General features: G+C 40.3%; 1 protein-coding gene across 1 annotated transcript in view; it reads left to right on the top strand.

The window, feature by feature from the left end:
- LOC126926621 (uncharacterized) overlaps positions 1 to 25,826 on the top strand; it is a 173,447-nt gene that overhangs the window by 73,526 nt on the left and 74,095 nt on the right. The window lies entirely within an intron of this gene.

The following is a 25,826-nucleotide window of genomic DNA, read 5'->3' as shown; positions in this document are numbered from 1 at the left end:
TTCAGATTGGTTTTATGATCGTTTTATATATTTTTACTTTATTTTATGTACTTAGTTTGGATTTTCGGCTTGTTAACCAATGCATTTGTCTCCTTGTTTTCTGTATTTTTTCTACTATTGATTTGATGTGTAGTTTCCAGGTGAGTTTTTGATCTAAGTGGAGTCCTAGGTATTTGACATGCTTTGTTTGCGTTATATGCGTACCGTTCAATAGGATGTTTGGTGGTATCTTTTTCCGTAGCGTGAATGTAATATGGTTGTATTTATTGGGGTTTGCTTTTAATTGTTTTTCTTGTAGCCAATTTTCTATTTTTACGATATGTTCTTGTAGTATTTTGACTGCCGTTTCTGGGTTAGTATGCCTGACTAGTATAGCTGTGTCGTCCGCGAATGTCAATACTGTGCTGTTGGTAGTTGTTGGTATGTTCGCCGTGTATAATGTGTATAGTATTGGGCCTAGGACGTTTCCTTGTGGTACCCCGGCCTTGATGTCTTTAACTTGAGAATGTGTGTCCTTGATTTTTATTACGAAGGTTCTGCTGCTTAGGTAGGATTTTATTAAGTGGTGTATTTGCTCCGGGAATTGTTTCCTAATTGTTTGTAGTAGACTTTCATGGTTAATTTTATCGAATGCTTTCTCTATGTCTATAAAGAGGGCTGTGCAGTATTCCTTGTTTTCTAGTGCTACTATTATTTCGTTTATAAGCCTGTGCATTTGCTCTATCGTGGAGTGTTTGTTTCTGAAACCAAATTGGTGATCCGGTATTAGTTTTTTTGCCTCTATTATTGGTTTTATGCGGTCGTATATTATCTTTTCCAGTATTTTGGAAAATACTGGGAGCAGTGATATTGGTCTGTAAGATGCAGTTTGGTGCGGGTCTTTGCCTGGTTTATGTAACATTTTGATTTGTGCTAATTTCCATGGTTTGGGGAAGTATTGAATTCTTAGTATTGCATTGAATATTATTGTCATTAGTCTTATTGCTTTTGGCGGAAGGTTTTTCAAGATTTTACCATTGATTAGGTCGATTCCTGGCGCTTTGTTGTTTTTTGTTTTATCAATTATGTTTCTAATTTCTTGTGCCGATGTTTTAGGAATGGTGTATTCCTTGTCGGCTGTGTTAGTAGTGGTTTGCGGATCCTCCTCCGTATGACTTTTGAGGTTGCTGTTGTTGGTAATGTGTGATGTGAATGTGTTGCAGAGGTGGTTGGAGAATTCTTCAGCTTGTTCTTCGTTGCTTCTTGCCCATGTGTTATCTGCTTTTCTGATTGCCGGGACGGGTATTATTGGCTTCCTTATTTTTTTCGTGGCTTTCCATAGTGAGTAGTTGGTGTTCTCGTGTGTGGAGAGTGTCCCTATGAACTTTGCGAATTCGTTATCGTTGTGCTCCTTTATTTTGCTTTTTATTTCCTTTGCAAGTTTGTTTAAGTGTTTTTTGTTTTCTCGGGTTCTGTATTTTGCCATTTTGCTTTTGCTTTTCTTTTTTCTTTGATTTTGTCGAGTATTTCTTGCGGGATTGTTATTGTTTGTCTGCTGATTGGTTCGGGAGTAGTGGTTGTCCTTGCTGCTTCCTGAATAGTTGCTGTCAATGTTGCTACTGCCTGTTCTATGTGTTCAGGAGTTTTTAACGGGATGTTGCAGTTTATTTTGCTTTCTATTATTTCTTTGAAAGTGTGCCATTTGGTGGTTTTGTTGCATAGTGCTTCTGGTTTGCTATAGTGAATTGGTTTGTTTCTGTATTCAATTATTATGGGTGTATGATCGGAGCTGAGCTCGAGGTTGGGTGTTATTTTTAGTTTATTTGTGTTTAGTCCCCTTGTAACTGCAAAGTCCAGAAGATCTGGTTTTTTGTTCAGGTCAGTCGGCCAATGTGTCGGTGTTCCTGTGGATAATATATTGAGGTTATTATTTCTAATGTATTTTTCCAGTGTTCTACCTCGAGGTGTAATGTTTCTTGACCCCCAAAGCGTGTGCTTTGAGTTGTAGTCTCCCGCTGCGATGTACTTGTCCCCTAGGTCCTGGAAGTATTCTTCCCACATTTGTGTTGTTATTTTGTGTCGCGGAGGCACATATACTGCTGACAACTGGAAGTAGTTGCTGCTAGTTTGAACTGTAACAGTGGTTGCTTGTAAATATTCTTTGTTAACTTGGCTGTGTAGATAATGTTTGATATCGTTTCTGACTATCACTGCTGTCCCTCCGTGAGCTTTTCCTGAGGGGTGTTTGGTATCATATATGGTATAGTATGGTATTTTCAAGTAGCTTTTTGTAGTGAAGTGTGTTTCTGAGACAAGTAGTATGTCTATATTGTTATTGTATATGAATGTTTTAATTTCGAGGGCCCGTTGTTGCAGGCCATTTGAGTTCCAGGCTGCTATTTTTAGAGTGTCCGTTTTTATTTTTTGCTTAGCACGTTTGTAATTAGTTGTAGCATGACTGTGACTTGTTGAGTTTGCTGTTTTATTACTGCGTTTTGTTCGCTTATCATTCTGGTTAGCATTTCGGTGTTCTTTATGGATTGTTTGAGCAGTTCTTTGATTTCTGCAGTGTCATTGTTACTATTGCTGTGGTATTGGTTGTGTGTATGTGTTGATTGGCTGGTTATTTGAGCATAGCTTAGACCACCAATGGTGTTGGTGCTGATAGGTTTGGTGTTTGTTGCTTGCTCTGTACTTGGAATTATTTCAGGATTTGTGCTGTCCTGTTGGGCTTGTGTGTTAGTGATTGTTCTGCTTCGTAGGGGCGGGAACAGTTTACGTTGTAATTGTTTTCTTACTTCACATCCTTTATAGATGGCTGGGTGGTTTCCGTTACAGTTGTAGCATTTAACCTCCTCAATTTTTCCCGTGGATGGGCAGTGTGTCGAGAGATGATTTTTTGCGCATTTAACGCATGCCGGGGTTCTATTACAATAGTTTTTGGTGTGTCTGTATTGTTGGCATCTTATGCATTGTGGGATTTCTTTTTTATGTCTGGGTGGCTCCACTTTTACTATTGTGTTTAGTAATTTTTCTATATCGTATATTTCCTTATTGTTGTTTTTAGGTTCTAGTTCAACTAGGAATAGCGGTAGTGGTTGTTTGGTATCGTATTTGTTTATGTTATTTATTGACCTTACTTGGTGTCCGATTTTTGCCAGTTCTTCACTTATTTTTCCAGTATTTGTTTTTGGGTGTAGTCCCCTGATTACTGCTTTGTAGCTTTTGTCGGTTTTGAGCTGAAAAGTGTGATATACTGCATTTTTTTCCTTTAGTGATCTTGTAATTTTTCTGAATGTTTCTGGGGTGTTGGTTTGCACTTTAACCTGGTCTATTTTTATCTGTTTGATGATATAGTTGTCTTTCCCTGGGATGTTGTTTAGTAGTTCGATGAGGGGGTCAATTATTTTTGCGTCTACGTATATCGGTGGTGGTTTGGGTGTACGGTTTGTCGGACTTTCCGTTGGGTCCGTTGCTGCCTCTTCTGGCAGTGCGCTGAATGGATTGTGCAGTTTGATATCTTGTAGCCATTGTTTTTTTTTCATATGTATCAATTTTCCTCGCGCTTGCGAGCGTGGTTACCTTTCGTTTTTTGCTGGAGGTTGCCACCGTCCCGCTTTCTTCCTGGTGTATTGGTATGTTTTGCTCCCCGTCGGATTGTGTTGTTTCCATAATATCATCATTTTTCTCTACATATGTAGAGTCTGTAGCTTTATTTATGAAAAATGTTTCACCGGAGTTAATTATTTTTATTGGTGGAATCTGCATGATTCCACGTTTTGTCTATTTTTGGCGTTAACTTTGTCCCTTTCTCTTCTCTCTTGCCGCACTTTCACTGGAGCACTGTTTCGCACGTCCGTTTAGGTCGCCTGCCCAGGCGGAACTGTCGACGCATCTGGGACGCAAAAATAGGAGAAATCCATTTTTCTCACGAACGACGCTTCCCGCTAGCAACTTTCCCTCAAGGGCGGTTAGCATCCTTCTTCAACCACCAATATAGAAATTAACCAATTAACAGCAACGTCTATTTGCCTCACTTTCCGAACGAAGACTTTTCTCCATGAATCCGATGACCTTGTGCCCTTAGACACGCCCAATCATAGTTTTCCTCCGCAGCATCACCGTGACAGAGAGACACTCTCTCGCGTACGATCGCATCAGCGAGTTAAGTAACGTCTCTACGATCTGTGAATATTTCACGCTTTAAGATGTAGTCCAACTTAGGTTTTGGCGAAAATAATACAATCGCCGTCCCGTTGACCACGGATTCGTTATCGAACCTAAGACCATTGTCATTTGTGTCTAATCACCGCGGTTATCTGACAATTCTGCAACATCCATACTTGTACTAATAATCATATTTGTACTAGTAAATATCTTCTCTATTGCATAACGACAATGTCTAATCCAAATGAAGATTCGTTACACGACCCTACCCTAATCATAATATGAACCCGACTTATATATGTAATAAAAAAAAGAGGGAGGTGTATGGTTTGTTACGCTGCGAGGTTTTAGTATAGGTCGCGTTTCTGGCCGTCGCTCGCTGTCTTGTAATGTCGCAGACGGATCGCCTTGTCCGTAAGACGAGAGACATACAATATATCGACGAGCACATCCAAGCAGCGACTTCCAGAAACGTCGATTTCGGTCGCTTCTTTCAAAGGAATGCGGCATATGTGATCATAGGCGCGAACGGTGGCGTGATCCGTGCATAGTGGGGGTCGAGAAGACTCGAGGCTCCCCGAGAAGACCAAGAAATGATCTAAGATGGGTAGTTCTTGTTGAAGATTCTAAGAGCACACGTCGAGAGGTCGGATGTATAAAGCCGCTAACCCGAACGAACACGTTGACATTGTTTATCATTGAATAATCTGTCACTCTTTATCATTATATTCATCGTTATTAAATACATAAACTATACCAACTTTTTAACAAATAAAGCATCTGTACTTGTCCTTCCTCTAAGACCCATTAAGTTACTACATATATATTTTGAAATCTTTATCTATAAATGTGTTTTAGAAGTATTAGTTCAAAACGATAGAAATTGGTTGTGACATAAAGCCAGTGATAAGATATTTATTTATTCTAAAGAATTTAGTGATTTTGATGTTAAGGTATGGGATATGGAAGTTTTCAAAAATGTTGTTTGTGAAGAAGTGAGAATAAATGGAATATCAAAAGTGAAATTTCGTTACTAGTATCTTTGAAATGTTTTTAGGGAATACGTTAGTAAAAGAAAAGGATTTACAAAAAATTGGAAAAAGAATTCTTTGTAGTGTACGTTTCGATATGTGATTTTAGTTGTATTTTTGTTTGCCGAATTCAAATGTGTAATAAATTTATGTTTATCATTTAAGATATTTTAATGACGCACAATTTAATATTTAGTAACATGTATAGTCGATAATAGATGACTTCGTGGAAGATTTGACTTAGGAGATATCCTGATTGCATTGTTCAGCAATATGTAGCACATAGAAATGTCTAATTACAAAAATACATGATGATGAATGCAAATATTCATTGTAAAAAAGTGTATTTTCGAGCTATCACGGGGAGACGCGGTCACGAGAATACGCATCAACGGGAGTCGTAAATTCCCGTTACGATTATAATACGATTATAATCGACACCACGAATAGTTCGATCCCCTTATTTTGGTTAGGATAATAGGGGTGGTTGTTGTGGTATAACGCTGGGATTTATAGAGTTATAAAAATATATATTTCCAACAATTTATACAGTCACACAAATTGGTAACACCGTTGATTAAGATATAGGTAACGAAGAAAAGGATTATTCGTAGATGAGAGAATTCGTTTATGTTGACTTTGATTGATTAGCGGGGCACTTTGAGAGTCGTCGGAACTCTCAGACCTGTAGCTGCTGTGAGAGCTGTAGGTACTCTCGTAACTGTAGTCACTTTGAGAGCCGAAGGAACTCTCAAGTTCGGCCTGATGTGATTACGGAGGAAATCTCGGTATGGGTGTGTCCTTTGAACGAAGGACGCGGATTCGTTTTTAGTTAGGAAAGTGAGGGCAATGATCCGCGATGCCGATTGGTTATGACCGATGTTGGGAAGGAAAATGGGAGGAAGAAGCTTCCTACCAACGTGGGTCCTAACGTGGGTCGACATTGTTTATGGGAAAACTCGGATTTTCCGTTAGGTAGATCTCCGCTTTTTGCGTTAGGCCACTACCCGCTTTCTCCGTAATTCTTAAGAGTGCGTAATAAACACAAGGACCTTTCTAAAAACCGGCCGAAAACACTTCTAGAATTAGAAAGTCTTTTCGGGCAAACAGATTGACTTAAATCATATGTGCGAACAATGCAGTTATGATTTCAAATTTATGGTGGGTCTTTGGGCCTATGGAGGGTTCGAAGGACGGCACGTAGACCGTTGGCTATCAAGCCGCGCGGGATGGAGTGCAGATGTATCGCGCGGCGGAACAAAAAGCTTTTGTTAACTAAAGAACAAACTGACGGTGTATATGTATGTGGTGTAGTCCCGATTCACGACCATACAAGGAAAATAATTAATATAAGGAAAACGGAGGTGTATATTTGCGACTTTTCTTTATTACTGTTTTCGTGATGCGTACAAATTTCCAAAATGCAAACAATCTTACAAAATTACTGTTGTTATTTTTATGTTCAAAGGTAGGATCACATTAGTTATTACAATATTGCACGGATAAATCTATCACACCGTTCTGAGCCGAAAAAACCGTTATTGCACAAGCTTACATAGACTCGGAAAAAAAATGAGCATCTAAAAATATCGATCGAGTCTATCTGTTACGTCGCGTGAAAAGATTCGCGCGACGTACCTTAATGTCTGACCGTCAAGACCCAAGCGTCGTTAGAGAAACCCTCAATAAACCTAAGGCCCACCATAAACCGAGTCTCATTAGCTTGCAGGAACCTTGAATCCTGCAAGTATTGTGGGTTTATAGCTGGTACTTAAAAAGGTCCTTAGGTCTATTGAACGCTCTTAAAGATTACGGAGAAATCTGGTAGTTATAACGGGAAAAACTGTTAATTATATGATAGGGAAAACCAGACATTTATAGACTAGAAATGTCTGGATTTTCCCACGAGTCATGCCGGTAGGATGCTTCCATATCCCAACTTCAACCGTTAACGTCTTAGCCAATGGATAGCGCGGATCCTTGTCCTCACCGTTCCTAACGAAAAGTATGAACAACGAATCAGCTTCCTTCGTTCTAATGGGACGCCCATACCGAGCTTTCCTCCGTAATCACATCAGAACGAACATCAGAGTTTTCTATGGTTCCGACGAAGAGTTTCTGTAGCCCCGACGGACAGTTCCGACGGCTCTCGCGGTGCCTAGAGTTCCCATAGCTCTCACAGTCAGTCGTTCGAGTCAGTACGAGTCAGTCGTTCGAGTCAGTCAGTCAGTCAATTCAAGTCACTCAAGTTACACAGTCGAAGTCAAGCAGTCGACGTCTATTCATTCGGTTATTCGGTTGATTCTGTTGATTCGATTCAGTCAAGGTCGGATCTGATCAATCGCCACATCTACTACGACACGAGAGCCTTCCTCTATCAGATTGGCAGTCAGAATCTGAGCAAGATCAAGGCAATCCTCATACTCAGCGACGTTACTATTGTGTGTGATTAAACGAAGTTGTTGGAGAAAATATACAATTATAACCCTGAATAACGGAGTTATATTATTTCAACCACCCCTATTGTCTTAACGGAAATCAGGGGATCGATCTACTCGCGGCGTCGATTACTATAATCGTAACGGGAATTTACGACTTCCGTTGACGTGTTTCCTCGCGATTGCGTCTCCCCGCGATTGGTCGAATTTACATGATCGATTGCATCTAGAACAATCTTCTAGTTACTGCCTTTTGTAACTCACGCATCCGCATGTGGAGGGCGAGCACGAACACCACGTTGACATTTTCAACAATTATTTATATATTTTGTTCATTTCTGAACAATTTTATCGCATAATTTGTTCCGAGACAATATTTCTTGTCAATTCTTACATACTGACAATGGATACAGCTAAGTGGGATCACCGAAACTTCTTCGTTATTGTTATACGAAAACACTTCATAGAACTAAGTTATATTTACTTATAGAATCATCCCCTACTCAGCTGTCCCACCCTACCTGATATACCTTTTAAACATATATGTATGTATGTGTATTATTTGATATATCTTTCATCTGTCAGATTATCCATGCACAATAGATGACAGGCATCGTTACATCGGACTATGAGAAACAAATAATTCGGATACAGATTCTTGATTATGTACCCGATATACTTATTTCATTTTTCATCCTCACTGACGGTGATGCTAAACACCACGTAATACTATCGATCGTATGTGATCAATATTCAAGGATTGAGGTACAATATTGACGAAAATTTACATATTTTGTATGCAAGCGTCACTACCTATGGCGAAAAATTAAATAAGATTAATCGTGCGTTTAAGTTTCAATATTTTCGATCACTATTTGCTGCGTAGACTCAAGGCAACTCTGGTCTTGATTCACGGTGCTTTTAGACTAAGCAAGCTGTTATAAATGGAGAACATCTTCCACCTGCACTTGTTCAATACTATGAAACGGAGGCAGAAATATTTATTTTAAAACATTTATCTGAGCAATGACACAGAGTCGCGATTGCGCTGCAATATTGTTTTCGATAATATATTCACTAGTCATGCAACAATAGCGCGATATATTTTTTCCCTATTCTTTACAGGCAAGTAACCGAAGCATTGACGGTTCTTACATATAATGTGGCATGTTTGCTGTATAACGGCCAATTTTATCTCTCGTTTCATGAATCGAAATGCACATTTTTTTCACCAATATCATTTCGTATACTTTAAATAATTGTTTTATACGAATCTTCTAAGTAATATTTTCTCAGAATTGATTCGTTCGGAATATTTTGATTCGTATATTTTCTTCAAAAAACTTACTAATATTACGATATCTAAACACCGCTATGGAACATTTGCAATCACTATAGCTTTGCACAAATCAGTCTAAAAACGTATTATCGTATGAATCTTCCGATTTTGTCGAATGTTTGTAAGAGGAATCTTTAATTTTTTTAAATTAACTAACTACGTAGTTTTATAGAGACGGGATGGCAGAGATGTGATCAAACATTTTCCTGGCGTCACAGCTTCTCACATAATTTTTGATTATAATTTCAAGCGCAATTGAAGCCATATAAAGACTATGTATGGAAGTATGAGAAGAATATTGAATATTATTTTCTTCTCCTATCACGCAACAGCAGCCGCTCTCCGTTTCATAAATCGTATAAAAATATTAATATTATTTTCTTGTAAAATATAGTTCTTATGTATGTAGTCTCCAAATGGGTCGTTCTATTCTCGCATGCAGCTTTCTGCTTCCCAATCAAAACTCTGTCCACTCCGCACACTCCACACGCTCTGCACGCTCTCCACGCTCTACCCACTCTCCACGCTCTCTGCACGCTCTCCCTTTTCCCGTTCTTCGGAACAGGTATCCCGAAACCCCCGTGATCAAGGTCACGCAGCCTTTTCACTTAAAGGACCCAACGGTACATTATTTACAGTTCGGCCGATACCTTAGGCCTTCTGGCCCCGGTACTACATGTATCTTTTAGAAAATTGTAGAAAAGAATTCTATCGTGATACTTTACAACACAATTACCTACGCTTCTTAATCTGTACATCCTATTTGATATTTTTTTCAGTCGCAATGAATTTCCATTTATTCTATTTGTTTCCCGTTGATTGAGGAAATATAACTCCGCATTGTTATCGTTGAATTGAGCCTATGTTCTGTATCCACTTGAAGGCATACAAAATTTGTTACAACAGCCCAAGAACATTATTTAAAAATCCTATTTAAAAATCATATTTAAAAATCTCCTGGGATCTTGACAAATATTTTATAATATTAGTTAGGGACAGAGGGAATATCGTTAATCCATTCATGCGCGTCACTAATTAGATGATGCGGCATTTGTCTAAAAACCTGTGAGATATCCGATTAAGGAAGCCCCATTCTTCCGAGGTACCCCCACGTAGGGGCTTATAATTAAAATTTATTTTAAAATTGATATTATGTCAATAATAAAATAAATAAATAAGACAATAAATAAATAAATAAATAAATAATAAGACAAGTCAACAAATAAATAAATATAAAGAAATAAGTAGTCACACTAATAAAGAAATAAGAGTCAGGTGTCCCTCTGGGCGACTACCTGGAACGTTTGACTCTTCTCCCCGGAGATAGTCATATCCAGGCTCTTCAGGTATTTATGCAGCGTATCCACCTGTCATTGTGCCTCTCTCTCGTCTTCGCCAAGCAAAACGATGTGATCAGGGAATGCCAGGATTGGGACTTTCATTATATCATTTACATATGTACCACTGGTTTTTTCCTCCATTTCATCCAACAGCGCCTCTAGGCGTAAATTGAATAGCAGCGGTGACAAAGGGTCACACTGCTTGACTCCCCTAAGGATCTCAATCTCGACCCCTACATTGTCTCTGGTTTTGATCTTTGTCTTGCAACCTTTGTACATTTCCTCGATTATGCCTATAATAGGGGACGGAATACCTTTCCTTGCTAGGCAAGGTTTTATCGCCGAATGGGCTACCGTGTCAAACGCATTGGAGATATGCGCTATCGTGAATACCCCCCGCCCCTCCCGCACGTACAACATGATCCGGCGCGACAGTCTCGCGCTGTGTGTCATTTCCTCAGGCAATTGATGCATAAAGATGCCCTCTTGACCTTCTCAAGACGCCCGCAAAGGGATTTAGCCTTGAAGGTGTCACACCTCCAGGTGGTGAGAGGTCCTCGGCAGGTGTGACATGTTGACGCAGCCTGGGATGCGGTAAATACAGTCCTCGTGGCACTTATTGACGGATCCACTCGAACCTCTTCTTGGGAAGGGCCATAGCCTCGAGGAATTTTCATTGTCGAAGCTAATTGAATTCACGCAGGCCGCTGCTTTTCCCGTTCGGGCAGCCCGCAGATAGTGGAATTTTTGTATGGGTGTGAGGTAGTGGTGTTGTCTATCGTTGAGATGAAGATATTGTATAATGGGCTCCATTGTTTCAATTTAGAGTCGAATATCAGCAGCCGCATTTCTGGTAAGTGAATTTTCGGTGCGGGAAAATCGCTGCCATTGGGTGTCGACGGGGTTGATGGTCGCTCACCCTGTATCAGACTCTTTAATCGAGCTCCCAAGGACATGTAAGTTTTTAACGTGTCTCTTTGCAACGTGGAGTCAGCCCAGGTCCTCTAGTTCCTCTTAGACGAGTCGTAACCGTTTCCACCCTTCCTCGAGTTGGACTTGATACGTTTCCAAGAGATAATCGCCATTCCTGTTAGTCTGTTGATACTGGTCGACGCATTGCTGTATGATCTGGATAGTGTCGAGATATTTATAGCGTTTTTGTCGCATGATGTTGATTTTTGACACAGTCGGCATTCTTTTTGCTGTGGTTGGTATTGTGGAAAGAATAGGAATCGGCGAAACACTTAAAGAGCTTACCTTGACATTGCGAGATTTTGTTGCTGTTGGAATTCGCTGCGCTGATAATCGTCCAGTCGCGGCGGGAGGTTGCGAGGTTGCGTTCCTGAACCAACGGGTTATACTTCTTCGAAAGTGACGCTCCCAACGACACTGGATTCGTGTAGTGATAACGCTTCCGCTGCTGGTTTTAATGTATTCACGTGGCACAGCGTGGTCACTGGTAAATGCACTTTTCACTTGATCTGGCTCGAAGGATCAAAATGTTTCAACTGTTCGCGGAAAGACGCAGCATTAGCCTCGTCTGTTTTCGACACAGCCACCGATGCTTAAGGGGCGTCCTAACCACGGTAGTGCGTTGAGTTTTTCGATCTCATAAGTGGAGGGTAGCATTCACTTGGCACAGCAAGTCTTTTTATTGCGAAAGCCAACGGTATCTATCTAAAGAATGCGCACTGATCTGTCGGATGGTCCCCATCTTGGTATGGGGACCCCATTATTCAAGGCAGAGTTATAGAATCAACACTAGCCTGGTGCCGATGTACGAACTAGTGGTGCCATCTGTACGTATAAATAACGATACGTAGCCTAAGATGAGTATACTGAACCTATCGTGCCATCTGTGGACCATTACAAGTCACGACAGTTAGGTATTCGAGCACCGAGTAACACCTACGGAGCTGGGCGCGTACTACGGTGTATCGTGAACCATATGATAAGCTATAGTGTTAAGAGTACCTATTCTCTTCACTTTTGCCAAACGCTCTTTTAATCTAAGATTAGGAGAGTGGGTCCTTTCCAATTATAAGGATTAATAGCATGGAATACGTCGGCTTGGGAGGAATTCACTAAGTCGGTATGTCTCCCGGCGCGGTGCTCGAGGTCCATTCGCAACATCGAGAAGTGGTCGCAACATTACGGACCACTTGTTTGTTGACATAAACAGGGGCTGTTCTAAGTAAGTTCCACCGCTGTTGAGCTGTTACTTTGGAGATGTTTCTTGGGGATTTCCGAAATTTTCTCGCGGTTTAAATCTATTTTAAATAATGCCTTACAGTGGCAGCTATCTACTTGCCAAGTCGCATTTTAGGAAAGAACTTGGAAGCACGGGAAATTACTTTGAACTCTGAGACAAATGGCCTGATATAGTCGGCTGCCCGAAAGTTCCATTACAATATTACGGAACTAAACGTAATAGGATTTGGAAATTTTGCGCTATAACGGTTTGTGAAAAATATAAAAGAATAACGATGTGTAGGCCTAGGTGGGTGTAGGTGTTAGACATAGGATAGCGTAGATAAATATGACAAGGTGTATTTATAAACAAGTTATTTATTATAAATTATTTATACAGTATACATGCCAGTCGTATTATAGTGGCGGTAGTTAGAGTCAAATTATTAATTTTAGTTTTTTTGTCGTAGTTAATATTATGCTCGTTATGGCTGTGATGAAAGCGAATCATAATAGTCCTGGCCGAGGTCGGTGGTCTGGACCTATAACAAATAATACAATATTAATATACCAAATAAATATCGTACATATCGATATCATTTGTAAAGGGATGCATTTTGAGCATAGTGAATTTATCTTGAAGAGTTTCTGGGTACTAGACTGAAATTAGATAATAAGGTTGTTACTTATGTTATAGATTTACTCGTTAATTTTAAGGAGATGTAATTACCCAGGCGCCGTTAATTCACTGGATATGTCGCCCTAAAACAGGATGTTTAAATTTTAGATTATATATTGTACTGATAGGAAGTATTTTATCGCTACAATCATGAGTGTTGATTAAATATAGCATAGTGTCGAATCACTACGAGAAAGGAGGTCAGTCGTAAAAATTGCAATAATTGTATAATAACAAAGGACAAGCCAAATATACCAGAATGACTCATCGGCTAGCGGGTGGTTGTGTCTACCAAAAACAAAAGAAATTTGAAAGATCTTAGTTTATAGTACTTGTTGACAATCAATGTCACGCGGTCGATACAATGTTGAGTAGGCTGTGTTTAGACACACAACATAATTTATAAAACAAACAATTCTTATATTTGATTTAAGAAATGATAGCTCGTTTGCGAGCAATATTTATTAGACTGTGGCTGAAATTCAGTTGATAATTTGAATTTAAGAATTAAATAACTAACGAATGAGTTTTTGATCTAATATAAAGCACGAATGGAACAGATGATAACTATGTAAAGAGCGTTCGTGCTTGGCAGGTGTATTATTTTGTTTTGTTAACCTAGTGAATGGGTATTATACTGCGATGGCTTTAAATTTGCAGATTTAAATAATGGGATTGATTGATATTATTGTAGTATCGTGGGCAAAAGGCCCAAGATATCGGCCGAACCGTATACAAAGTGGCGAGAGCCGTGGCGCCGTCGAGTACATCAATGTGTCGTCGGTCCTTTCAAGTGGACAGTTTTGTGGAAAGAGCCTGCGTGACCCTGGCCATGGGGTTTCGGGACACGTGTTCGATGGGACGAGAAAAGACAAAGAGTGATTCAATTTTGGGTGATTTATGTCGTATAAATTTAATATTTATATTTGTTAAATGTAATGGATTTGCGAACATGTGCCTGACGAGCCGAGTAAGAGTAAAATTAAAATTAAATTAAAAGTAAACAAAAATTTTAGAAATTACTTACTTCTAACGAAAGTATATGCGACAGAGGGACATACAAATGCGAACTTAGAGACTTTTATGTATCCACGCTCCTTCTGCCAACACAATTACAAAAGTTGCGGTTTACTTATAAAGGAATTGACGATTTATGGGGTATGTGAGGGTTGTTATTATACATAGGTTGGTAGCTCTTGTTGTGACGATTGGCTTTCCTTATAGATTACGACTAGCATTTTTTCTAAACTATGCTCTTTATTTAAACAAATATGGATAAGTTTATAACAGACGAAAGAATTGCCACGCAGGGGGGTTTGGAACGCCCAGGCCCTTTCGGTGTAGGGAGGGGTAGGTGGGAAGGCCCGTAGAAGTTAATGTTTCCACGCAAACTTCCCCTCCACTGGTCGAGGTTTGCGGAAAGTACAGGGACTGAAGGTGCCTGTTGAACAGAAAATAAAAGAAAAACCGTGTCATCTCTCGAGGATGGGAATGTTGAAAGAATGATGAGGGCGAAGAGAGGACGTACCTCGTACGCGGGGGTTTGAAAGGAGTGGAAAAGAGGCGAAGATGACCGTAAAGATAGAGAAACATGCGACTCTAATGACAAATGGATTGTCCAGACGAGTAGGATGGAAAGAAGACTGGAGAGAGAGAGAGAGAGAGAGAGGAGTTGGAACGAGGAAAGGAGGCCACCTGCTAACGAAGGCCAGAGGGAAAGGTTGCCTAGAACTCGAAACAGACCGGAGGCCCTCTTGATCAAATTCCGGGAGGGTGGGAAATGGCTCCAGACATATAAGGAGCATATGTTAGCGAGGCTCTGTGTGAAAGCATAGGCGTCAGACGGACGAGGTGCGGGGATATCCTCGTGGAACTGAAAGCGGGAATGAAAGGAGGTGTCATTGCCCTTAGGATAAAGGAGGTAATAGTGGACAAGGTCCTTGTTTCCCCCTTCCAGGTATTGGTAGAGATTAGGGACATCGACCCACTGGAAAGTACGGAGAACCTTAAACAGAGCATCGTTAGAGGGCTGATGATCAAGGATGCCAGCGAGGTCGAGGTTAAATCGTTAAGGGCCTCATTATAGCTACAATGCAGGTCCTCCGTAAGGTAGTTAGATGCTATTGGTGCCATGAGATTGGGCATATGTCTGAGAAGTGCACTATCTGCCCTGGCAAGTAACGTTGTCGTAAATGCAGGGCAATGGATCATTCGATGGTAAACTGCAGTAACGCTCCTAGGTGTACGTTGTGTATTAGGGGACCGAGGTACGGTCTATACACGTTATAGGGTCGTCAACTTGCCCCGCGTATAGGAGACTGATTAAAAAAGGGACAGTCATAAGACAGGCGCCCTGAATGTTCTGCAAATCAAGCTCAATAAGAGTAAGCCTGCGCAGGACCTGATGCAGCAGTTTGCCTGGACGCGCCGGGTCGACATTGTATTCATCTCAGAACCTAATCGACAGTTTCCCTTCTGGTATATTGATACGAAGGGGGATACCGACCATCCGGGCAACGAGATTTAATGCCTCTACTCCAGCGATGATACGTTGGCTGAAGAGGAGGTATATGTCGGTATCAGGAAAGGGGAAGCGTACCGCGTGAGTGGCTACTGCTCGCCCAACGTCAACCTGAACATCTTTGTCGAATACGCGAAGAGACTCGACATATCTATTGGGGCAGCCGTGAGGAGATGCAAGGAAGTTATCATCTCAGGAGACTTCAATACAAAATCTAACGCATTGGGTGTCACCAAGACTAACAGAAAGAAAAGGATGTCTTTAGTGGTTCTGGATAGGAACCACCTTGTTCCTATTAGGGTATTAGGAGGAATTTCGCAAAAATTACGAGCGTTAGTGGTAGACTCTTTAAGAAGTATAAAGACTTTGTAGTCCTTGCAGACTATAGTGTCTCGGATCACAGTTACGTGCTACATGAATTTAAAGGCTTGGTTATGCCTAGTAATAGGGGGCATTTTAGGTATTCGACGCAGGATATAATGCTGGAGAAGTATTTTAAAAACTTTGACGACAAAAAGGTTAAGTTATTGGGAGCTCGGACAGACGTGACGGAATATCAGGAGGATTCCCTGCAGAGAACTACGTCAACGGTCGTGAATTCCCGTTACGACTGTAATAATCGACACCACGAATAGTTCGATCCCCTTATTTTTGTTAGGATAATGTAGATGCTTGTTGTAGTATAACACTGCGATTAACAGGGTTATAAAAATGTATATTTCCAACACTTGTTACACCAATGAGTTACACCGTTACGTATGATATGAAGGGCGTAGACGAGAGTCATAGATGAAGGCCCTTGTGTTGTAATAGAAGTAGCGACTGAACAGACCAGACTTCGACTCAACCGAATGACTAGACTTTGACTTTGACTGTTCGTTGCTTATGAGAACCAGTAGAGTTGACCGTCCTGATGGCGTAGAAACAGTAGAAGATGTAGGAGCAGTCGGAGCAGTCGGAACAGTAGGAACCGTAAGAGCCGTAGGAAATGTCGGAACTCTATGACCTGTGAGAGCCGGATGAACTCTGAAGTTCGTTCTGATGTGATTACGGAGGAAAGCTCGGTATGGATGTGCCCTATGAACGAAGAACGTTGCTCATATTTTTAGTTAGGGAACTGCTGGCAATGATCCGCGATGCCGATAGGTTATGACCAATGTTGGGAATGAAGATAGGAGGAAGAAGCCTCCTACCAACGTGGTTCATGGGCGACATTGTTTATGGGAAAAACCAGCTTTTGCGCTAGACTATTATTTGGTTTTTCCCATTAGGTGACTACCTGCTTTCTCTGTAATTTGTAAGAATGTACAATAGACCTAAGGTCTGTTTTATGTACCAGCTATAAACCGAAAATACTTGCAGGATTAAAAAGTCTTTCCGGGAAAACAGATTGACTTAAACCGTATGTGCGAACAATGACTTTAGAGATTAAAGTTTATGGTGGGTCCTTGGGCTTATTGAGATTTTCTCTAACGGTATTTGGACCTTGACGGTCAGACAATGAAGGACGTCGCGCGGACCTTTTCACAAGACGTAACAAAGAGAATCCTGATTCAATCGCAAATTTTTATTTTTATTAATGCTTAGCCAAGAAAACTTTTGAGAAAATTAAATAAACAAAAAAAAAATAAACCTCCACCGTGACCATGTTCATTGGCACATTGCCGTGACCAGGATTCGAATCTGGGTTACTACGGCCACAACGTAGTGTCCTAACCATTAGACGATTACGGCTATTGGAGTATTACGTGTGAACTTTCTGAGTGGTCGATGATAACTACCAACAATGACCAAGTTGACACATCAACCGTGAAGATCTTAGTACACTGAGACAATTGTGATTATTCCACTCATCTATAATTCAAACTGGCTGTAATTCAAATCATATGCATATATATATATATATATATGTACATTTATGATTTATGAATTCTAGAGACGCGATAAGATTATTATGAAAGGAACGTAATATCGTTTTCGCGTTAGGACTAACATTTATTGTCGTCAAATATTAATGCGATCCCTTACTATCCGAACTTATTAACACATTTTTCATTAACCGGTATCATAATGCAATATCTGCAATTATTATTTTTGTATTAGAACTTGTACACAGCATTTTATAATTATAAATTCAAATCTCAAATCTCTTACATATTTCTTTAAATTATTAAATTGGCAACTAAGTGATTGCGGGTGTTTTCATTATGTGGTAATGACAAAATCCGCAATCACTTAGTTGCCAACCCAATATATTATTACCTGTATGAACAAACTAAAGAATAGTAGATAAATTGATAGAACATAATTTGGTTTCGCAATGTAAGCTTAGATCGTGAAGGGTGAAAAAAAAATGTAACGACTGACTTTCTGTGAAGATGATACTGCAGAGGAAAACCATGATGGTGTGTGTCTAAGAATGCGAGATCATCGGATTCATCGAGGAAAGCCTTCGTTCGTAAAGTGAAACGGATGTTGCTGCTGATTGGTCAATTTCCATGTTGGTGGTTGAAGAAGGATGCTAGCCGCCCTTGAGAGAAAGTTACTAGCGCGAAGCGTCGTTCGTGAGAAAAGCAGATTTCCCGTATCTTCCCGTAGTAGGTGATAAATTTAGGGACTGATAGGACAATGACTATTTGTCCGTTTGAAGAACCTCAGCTAATTAAATCCTAAGATTTATAGCGGGTGCTTAGGCTATATATTTCCATATACTGTGAAAAAGTATCGACATCTGGCAATCATCTTATTCGAAGGATAGTGCCTGTGTGTGGCGAACCACGAGGCAGAAACCGTTGGAATGTTTATTGTCGAGTGCCACTACAACTATATCTTTTAAGGAGAGCTATGCAATTACTCCGTACCTCAATCAAGGATCGATCATAAGGAGAGGAAAGTTTCCATCAGTCTTTTATTCTTGCGATCATCTTGGAGAGTTTTCTCATCGTATTTATGTGCGGTATATACCGACTGTCACAGCAAACGTTACTTTGTGCTTCAAAATATATTCTACGTTTAAGAAAGTGTTACCATTGTCATTAATACATCGGGTGTCTAATCACCGCTGTTATTTGTCAAGCTCTGTAAAAATCATATTTACCAGCAAATATAACCTCTGTTGTACAACAGTGATGGCTAGACCGAATGAAGATTCGTTACACGCCCTTGAACCGAACGATAACCCGACATATATATTATATAGTTATATAGATATTGGATTAATAGAAATTAATAATAGATAGGGCTCAAAGTAATAGAATGATTAAATTGAGATTTGTAATTAAATAAATAAATAGTAGAAATATATATGGAATTAAAAGAGGAAAGTGTAGCGATACACAAATCATCAAAATATTTGCTGTAGTCTATTCACATTAAAGATTTAGTTGAGCAATAGGTATCATTGGTAGTAATATTAAAACAAGAATTAAAACTTACTTTAACAAGGTGAAGGTTTCAAGATGGCTATTGTCTATATTTGTAATAATCCGATAAATACTATGACGATGGAGAGACTCATAAATAGAGCGGTCAAATACCTATAGCGGCGCAGGAGTTAAAGGACGACGCGAATCGAGAGCGACTCATGTTGTTGTTTTGCCTCGGGGCATTGACACAGCCTTGACGCATGAAAAGTAATGACAAATAAACTCCGGATAAAACAATGTCGTCGCTACATGCACCCGTCGAATGAAGATGAATTTGAATTTTCCGACTCTCCCTTGACCAGTACAAATAAATTGACGCAACCGAAAAGAGGACAGTATCTAAGAGTATCTGCAGTATTTCGGAGTATCACGAGTATCTACCGAGTTACGCGACGAACATTTAGCGAGTATTTATCCGCGGTTTTATTTTGCGATTTATACTTTGTACTAACGACACAACGTATACAGGCTGTATATTAATGTATTATTTTAAATATATTCGACGGTTTCAACAACGAGCAATCTCGTCATTATGCCTCACGTACCAACCATCCTCTACGTATAAACCTCTACGTAACGATATATTAAAAAGGTGTTACAGGGGTTTTGAGGATTAGATAAAGCAAATAATAGTAAGGTACCACATGCAACTTAAAACTTGGAGTTATGTTAAACATAAATTATAGTCAATAACAGCAGCCAACTATTCCACATATAAACATGTAATGTAATATATTAAAAGAGGAAAATACAAAATGTGGTAGTATACACACCACAGATACTTTAATACAGTACTAAAAATTAAATCGTTCTGTTAATATATGATAAATAAGAGTAAATATCTAGCTGCTAAAGGTATATTAGTAGGAAATATTAATAAAGATAGCGATAAGTAGAATATGGATATAATAATGGGCATCGAATGTAAGAATAACAAGTTATAATGGTATGCGTTATGAAGGTGACACTGTATACTGATTATAAATCCAATAAGCATAGTGTTCAATAGACATTGTAATTGAACAATAGAAAATATGTATATGGTGTATGACTCGATGTAACTAAGTGAACTAATTGAGATTAAAAACCAAACGTAACATGTTTTAATTGAATTATTGTAATAACAGAGATATGGGTATGGCTGGAGCAAATTGAATATGAATTCATTCGAATAATTAAATAGTTCAGAATAGTGATATGTGCACAAAACATAACTTACGGAATAATCACAAAAGGCGTAGTGGATGGTTGGCTGCTATCGTATTGCGATTATCTTCAAATTGGATTAAAAAATGTATATTGACCTGTCGAGTAATGCAATTATATTGATTAATAATTATATGAGTATTTAACGTTCAATATAGTAGATTTTATAATTTGCCTTGCAGGAATTTGGAAGAATAAATAAACAGGTGATGCCAAGATACTGGATGGAGTATAATAAGCAGAGCTGAAGTGAAGCTAAAGTCCAACAAACAAATGAAAGAAATATTATGTAATAAATAGAGGACGCACACAAAAGATAATAAATTGAGTAAGAATAATAAGAATACAAGGTAATAACTAACTTGGGCGTACTATTTAATGACTCGAAAGGGAAACATTTAATATGTTAAGCGAAGAAGTTAACCTAGATAGGTTAGTTTTCGTATGTTACGTCGGGCGACACTCTACCTAGACCAGACCATATATCGCGGGCAAGATGGCAACCAGATGTCCGCACATCTTCACTGCGTATCCTCAATAGTCTTAAGAACCTATCATAAATTTCAGGAATTTTCCAGCTAAAGTCCTTCAGTCCGAACAAACATCTCTTTACTGAATCGTTTCTAAAGCTTATTGTTTATCACGCACAGACGCGGGAAAGTTAGTTTTTCTCGCGTATGATACTTCACACTAACAACTTTCTGTCGATGACGGCTAAAACACTTCCTAGTCCACCAACCTTCTCTTATCCACTCAGAAGCAGTATCTACTGCCCTCATTTTTCTAACCAAAATTGTCATCAACAAATCCGATAATCCCTTGCGTCAGACACACCCATCGCTGGCTTTCCTCCGACACAGCATCGTCACTTTTACCTCACTTATTCTTCATCGATAGAATAGTCGAGATGTCATTATCGGGTTTCTACTCTTAAATCAATCACTCACTTAACTTATAAATGCGCATTAGTGTAATTATCTTCCTTACAAGGTTGTTGGAATAAACATTAATTTATACCTGTTAATTCAGTGTAAGCTCAATTTGAACCACCCCTATTACCGTAACTGAAATCAGGGGATCGATCAGTTCGTACGTCGATTATCTAATCGTAACGGGAATTTACGACTCCCGCTGACGTGCTTTCTCGCGATCGCGTCTCTCCGCGAATGGTCGAATAAACACATATATTCAAGTTAATAGCATCAGCTAACACGCTATAAATATAAATGGTAGGTAATGGTAAGAACATGTGAAGTGGTAACTAAAATTGAAGTATTTACTATAGGAAGAATAAATAAGTGATAGATATTATTGAATAGATTGGTTTAATAATATATTTTGCTAGATCCGACCCAGTTATAACACATCATGAGGCGTATCATATAACAAAATGGCCAATTTTTGACAATTTAATGAGTTGTTGTTGGTTAATTTAATGAGAACACCATTGGTCGATATTTAGTAATGAAGGATATAATATGTTTTTCTTAGGATGGAAAGTTAAAATTAGTTGACATATACTTGGATATAAGAATATGATTTGAAACTGGTTAAATAACTAAATAAAAGTTAAAATGACCAGGTCGAGGGTATAATACTCATAAATATATGGTTGATGCTGTAGGCAAATTGGTTAAACTAATCAGGACGATGGTCCATTAATTGATGTAACAGCTTCAAGAAAGATTACTGAAAATAATAATGTAGAAAACCATTCACAGCTTGTGAATATCTCTGTGACATCAGAATGATTACGTATAAATAATAAATGACACCGTTTTCGGTAAGTGGTACTCAAATTACTCCATTGGGATAATATGAAGAATGGGTGATACATAGGACAATCTTTCCCAGTGATTACAAGCGTCATACTAGTTTATATATATGATTAATGTTATTTTATTTTACATATTATGTTATATACAGTTACCCAGTTTATTTTATTTATTTGACTTGGTTATGTTTCTTTTATTCATTTACATCTTTGAGCTCATAGGGTAGATTAAATGTTTTAATGGATAATCCTGATATATTGCTATAGTAGCAGTAAATAATATTAATAAATCGCTATATTAGTAAATAGTAAAGCGATTTCTGTTATTAACTGGTGAGTAAACTAGAATTAATAAGTAATATTATTAAATAAATTTGAACTAATTAGTCTATTTGAGATATTCGAAAATATTTATGGATGCCGTCATATAGTTATTGTGTCCTTTCCAATCAGTAACATAGGACAGAGAATAAAGATAAGAGGTGAATAATTATGGAGGAACGAGCAACATTTATATGATACTGGAAGAAGAAATTGTATAAGTTAAATTATAATATCATCTTAGGAGAACAATAGAAGGTAGAATATATAAGGAATGAAAATTAACCACACACGTAAAAGCGTTTTAAGATATAGAAGGACGGTTTTGAGGCATAAACGGTTGTTCAGTTAACTTCATGTAGGAGTGGGCTTTAGAAGCCATATCGACAGAGGCAAAATTTACAGATTTTAAATATAAACGACGATTTTGACGAGGACTTTGGGTAAATGGAAATGGAAAAATGATACTATGACAACGTGGGCTAGTTAACGAAAAACGAAAATGGAATGATGAATTATGTGAAAACCGAGCTTTGAATATGGACTAAACTACAATATTAACAAAATATTAATATTAACAAAATGGATAAATCTAATAAGGTTAAAAAATTTACGGCGCAGGGGTCTCGGAGCCCCAAGCCCCATCGGTGTTGCGAGTGGTACCTCCCCAGACTCGCGCCGACGGTTATCATGCAACTGAGAGAGGAACGACGGGGGAAGGTTGGTCCCAGGAACATTACCGCTCGATAAAAGTGACGAGGGATCATTTATATGGAGAAAGTGACGCGGATACCGATAACTCATATAGTAGAAGAGGACACGTCAGCAAATACTAGGATAAGGGCGATTGGCCTCGAAAGAGAAAACAAACTGTAGGAAATTTCTATAATACTATAAGACAATAAGAAGTTCTCGACCTCGTGACCTGTGCCTCCGCATCTGTAGTATAGCTGCCCCCAGTCAACCGTAGAGTCACAGGTCGCTCTCACGTGTCCCAGTTCGAAGCATCTGTAGCATTGTAGGGACCTCTTCAGGATAGTTTCGACCCTTGTCATTGACCAGCCTACAGCAACTCTTCGCTCGGATTAGTTTTCGCGCTGCTGAAGTCGAACACCTTATCCAGGCTGAACCAAGACCATCTCTGATGTCTCCTACTCGCACTTCAGCTGATCCGCACCCTCCGACTCCAGCCAGGGTGTCCCGTAGCTTCTCCTTGCCGACCGAGATGTCAATCCCAGTCACCGTCAGCTCTGCCGTTTCTGATGGAGCCGCGACTTTTACCGTGGCCGGGTTCAAGGGTTGTGTCAGCCTTGCTACAAGCGCAGGTGCTTTGTCTTTCTCTTTAACCCCGGAAACATTCAAAATGATGGCCATTCGAATGGAGACATCGCCTCTTTGATTGTCACTCGTTTAGTGCCGACTTCGGCTAGCGGGACGTTCTGTCTAGCCGTCGCCAGCACTTCGGCGTACGATGTCTTCGTCTTCTCGCTCAGCGTTACGGTCACCGCAGATGAGCGCGGAAGGCGTAGGAACGCCACCTACTTCTCCGCCTATACTGGCCCTCCTTTTAATGGCATTTCCGAGGACCCCGGCACCTTGGTAGCACCTCGTTTCTTCATAACTTTCCACTTGTTCCTAGGCTGGACCATCTTCCATTCAGCATCCTCTTGGCCTATCGGGGGCGATGTTGTTTGGGTGGCATTACCAGCAACCGTGGTTGCCTTCCTCTACCGTGTTTCTGGACTATGTCGCCAGTTCTGTAGGCGTTCTTATGTGGCCCTTATTAGCGAAGGCCCGAGCTCTTGAAATTTCCTCTCGAGAGCTGAGAGACGCTCCTCTTCCTCCCATCATGATCTTTAGGGTATCCCAGCTCTAAAGTGGAGGCGTGACACCGTGCACTATCCCGACGGACGCACACGCCCTTTCCGGATTGCTCCTTCCGGAAGACTTCAATCTCCTTCTTCGGTACCTTCACACGCATCTCCGCCATCCTGGCTGCTCCAGTGCTGTAGGCGGACCTCATCCTCTTTGTCAGCTCCAACGTGCTTGCCGCCTTCTTTAGGTTCTTAATGCAGTTGTTTTTCATGTTCGACGGTGTTGTCGACACCTTCATTGTCTCCTTTACTAGCCGAATTAATTCGGCTCCTATGTCCGCTGTGGAGGATATTCTCATCTGCAAAATCAGTTACATAGGTACGTCTGGAACTGTGGGTATTAGCTTCCTTCTTCTTCCCCTGGACGTCGGACGTTCGGACGTCGCTGATGGGGACGAGGCCCAATAGGCCATTGGCTCTTCGACGTCCGAACTCGCACCTTCCTGCGAGATTCCTGCCGCTGTGGTTCCGATGTCCGATTCGGCGCTTGGCGGCATGACCGGTTCCATGTCTGAACCCTCTGGTCTCTCCATCCTGTCTGCAATCCTCTTGGATTTCCTGGTCACCTTTGACGCAGGCTCCATTCCTTCCTCCATATCCTCCCTTTCGTTAGTATTATCCTCGTTAGATGCAAGAATCAGTCCGGTGGCCATCAATACAGGGGGGCCCAGTGTGTATGTGCTCTAGGGTGGTTTCCGAGGTATCCCATGCGGCAGCTCTGCCTGCGCGCTTCCTAATATATCCTCCTACTGCTTCGTTGACAGGATTAAATTTTCCATCCTTTCCTGTGCCATCCAGTCCGTTTCTTGCCAGTTTTCTTGCGCACTTTCGCACACGTACACTGGCACAACACTCTGGTTCACTTCTTTTGTCGCCTTTCCTTGTTTTCTCTATAATTTCGGTTTCAGAGTATGAAACGATGTGAACGCGTCGTCTGTGCATGCCGCCATCTTCGAAACCCCGCCAGACTTTACTCAGTGCTGGAAGCATTCTGGTCAGCCGCAATGATGATGTCATTGTTGGGTCCGTACCCGATTTGGGAATGAACCACTCTCGTCTTCTTCCATTTTGCTGTACTTTGGGCACTGTGGGCACATACGGGAATTTCCTCCTCCTGCCGGGCAGGTGGACTGAGGCGTTCGACGGGAAGCTGTACGAGGGGTGTGGGAGGGGTGGCGCTACGACCTGCTCGGCGAAGGTCAGGTTTGTGGCCACCGGGCCGTTAGATCGGTCCTCCCAAATTGAGAGGCTTGGAGGGATCGCGGAGGGCTTCCGCTATCCGTCCGGATGATGCAGATGCTCGAAGGACATGGAGTATTTGGGGAATATTTGTAGAAGTTCGGACGAGAGGTGACGAACACCTTTCACCACTGCGAGGACATGCCCCAACACACGCTGTAGTTTTGTCCGGCGTGGGAGGCACCCCTTGTATTCTGCGAGTGGCAATTGGCGAATGATCAAACCTCTGGTGTGTTGTGAAAGCGGTGGTGTGGGTACTACAAGAGTTCATCGCAATCCGCTCCTATTGCGAAGGAGTAACTT

The sequence above is a fragment of the Bombus affinis genome, chromosome 18, assembly GCF_024516045.1.
Source record: "Bombus affinis isolate iyBomAffi1 chromosome 18, iyBomAffi1.2, whole genome shotgun sequence".
NCBI classification, from domain to species: domain Eukaryota; kingdom Metazoa; phylum Arthropoda; class Insecta; order Hymenoptera; family Apidae; genus Bombus; species Bombus affinis.
The sequence above is the reverse complement of the archived record's forward strand: the minus strand, read 5'-3'. Positions and strand labels throughout refer to the sequence as shown.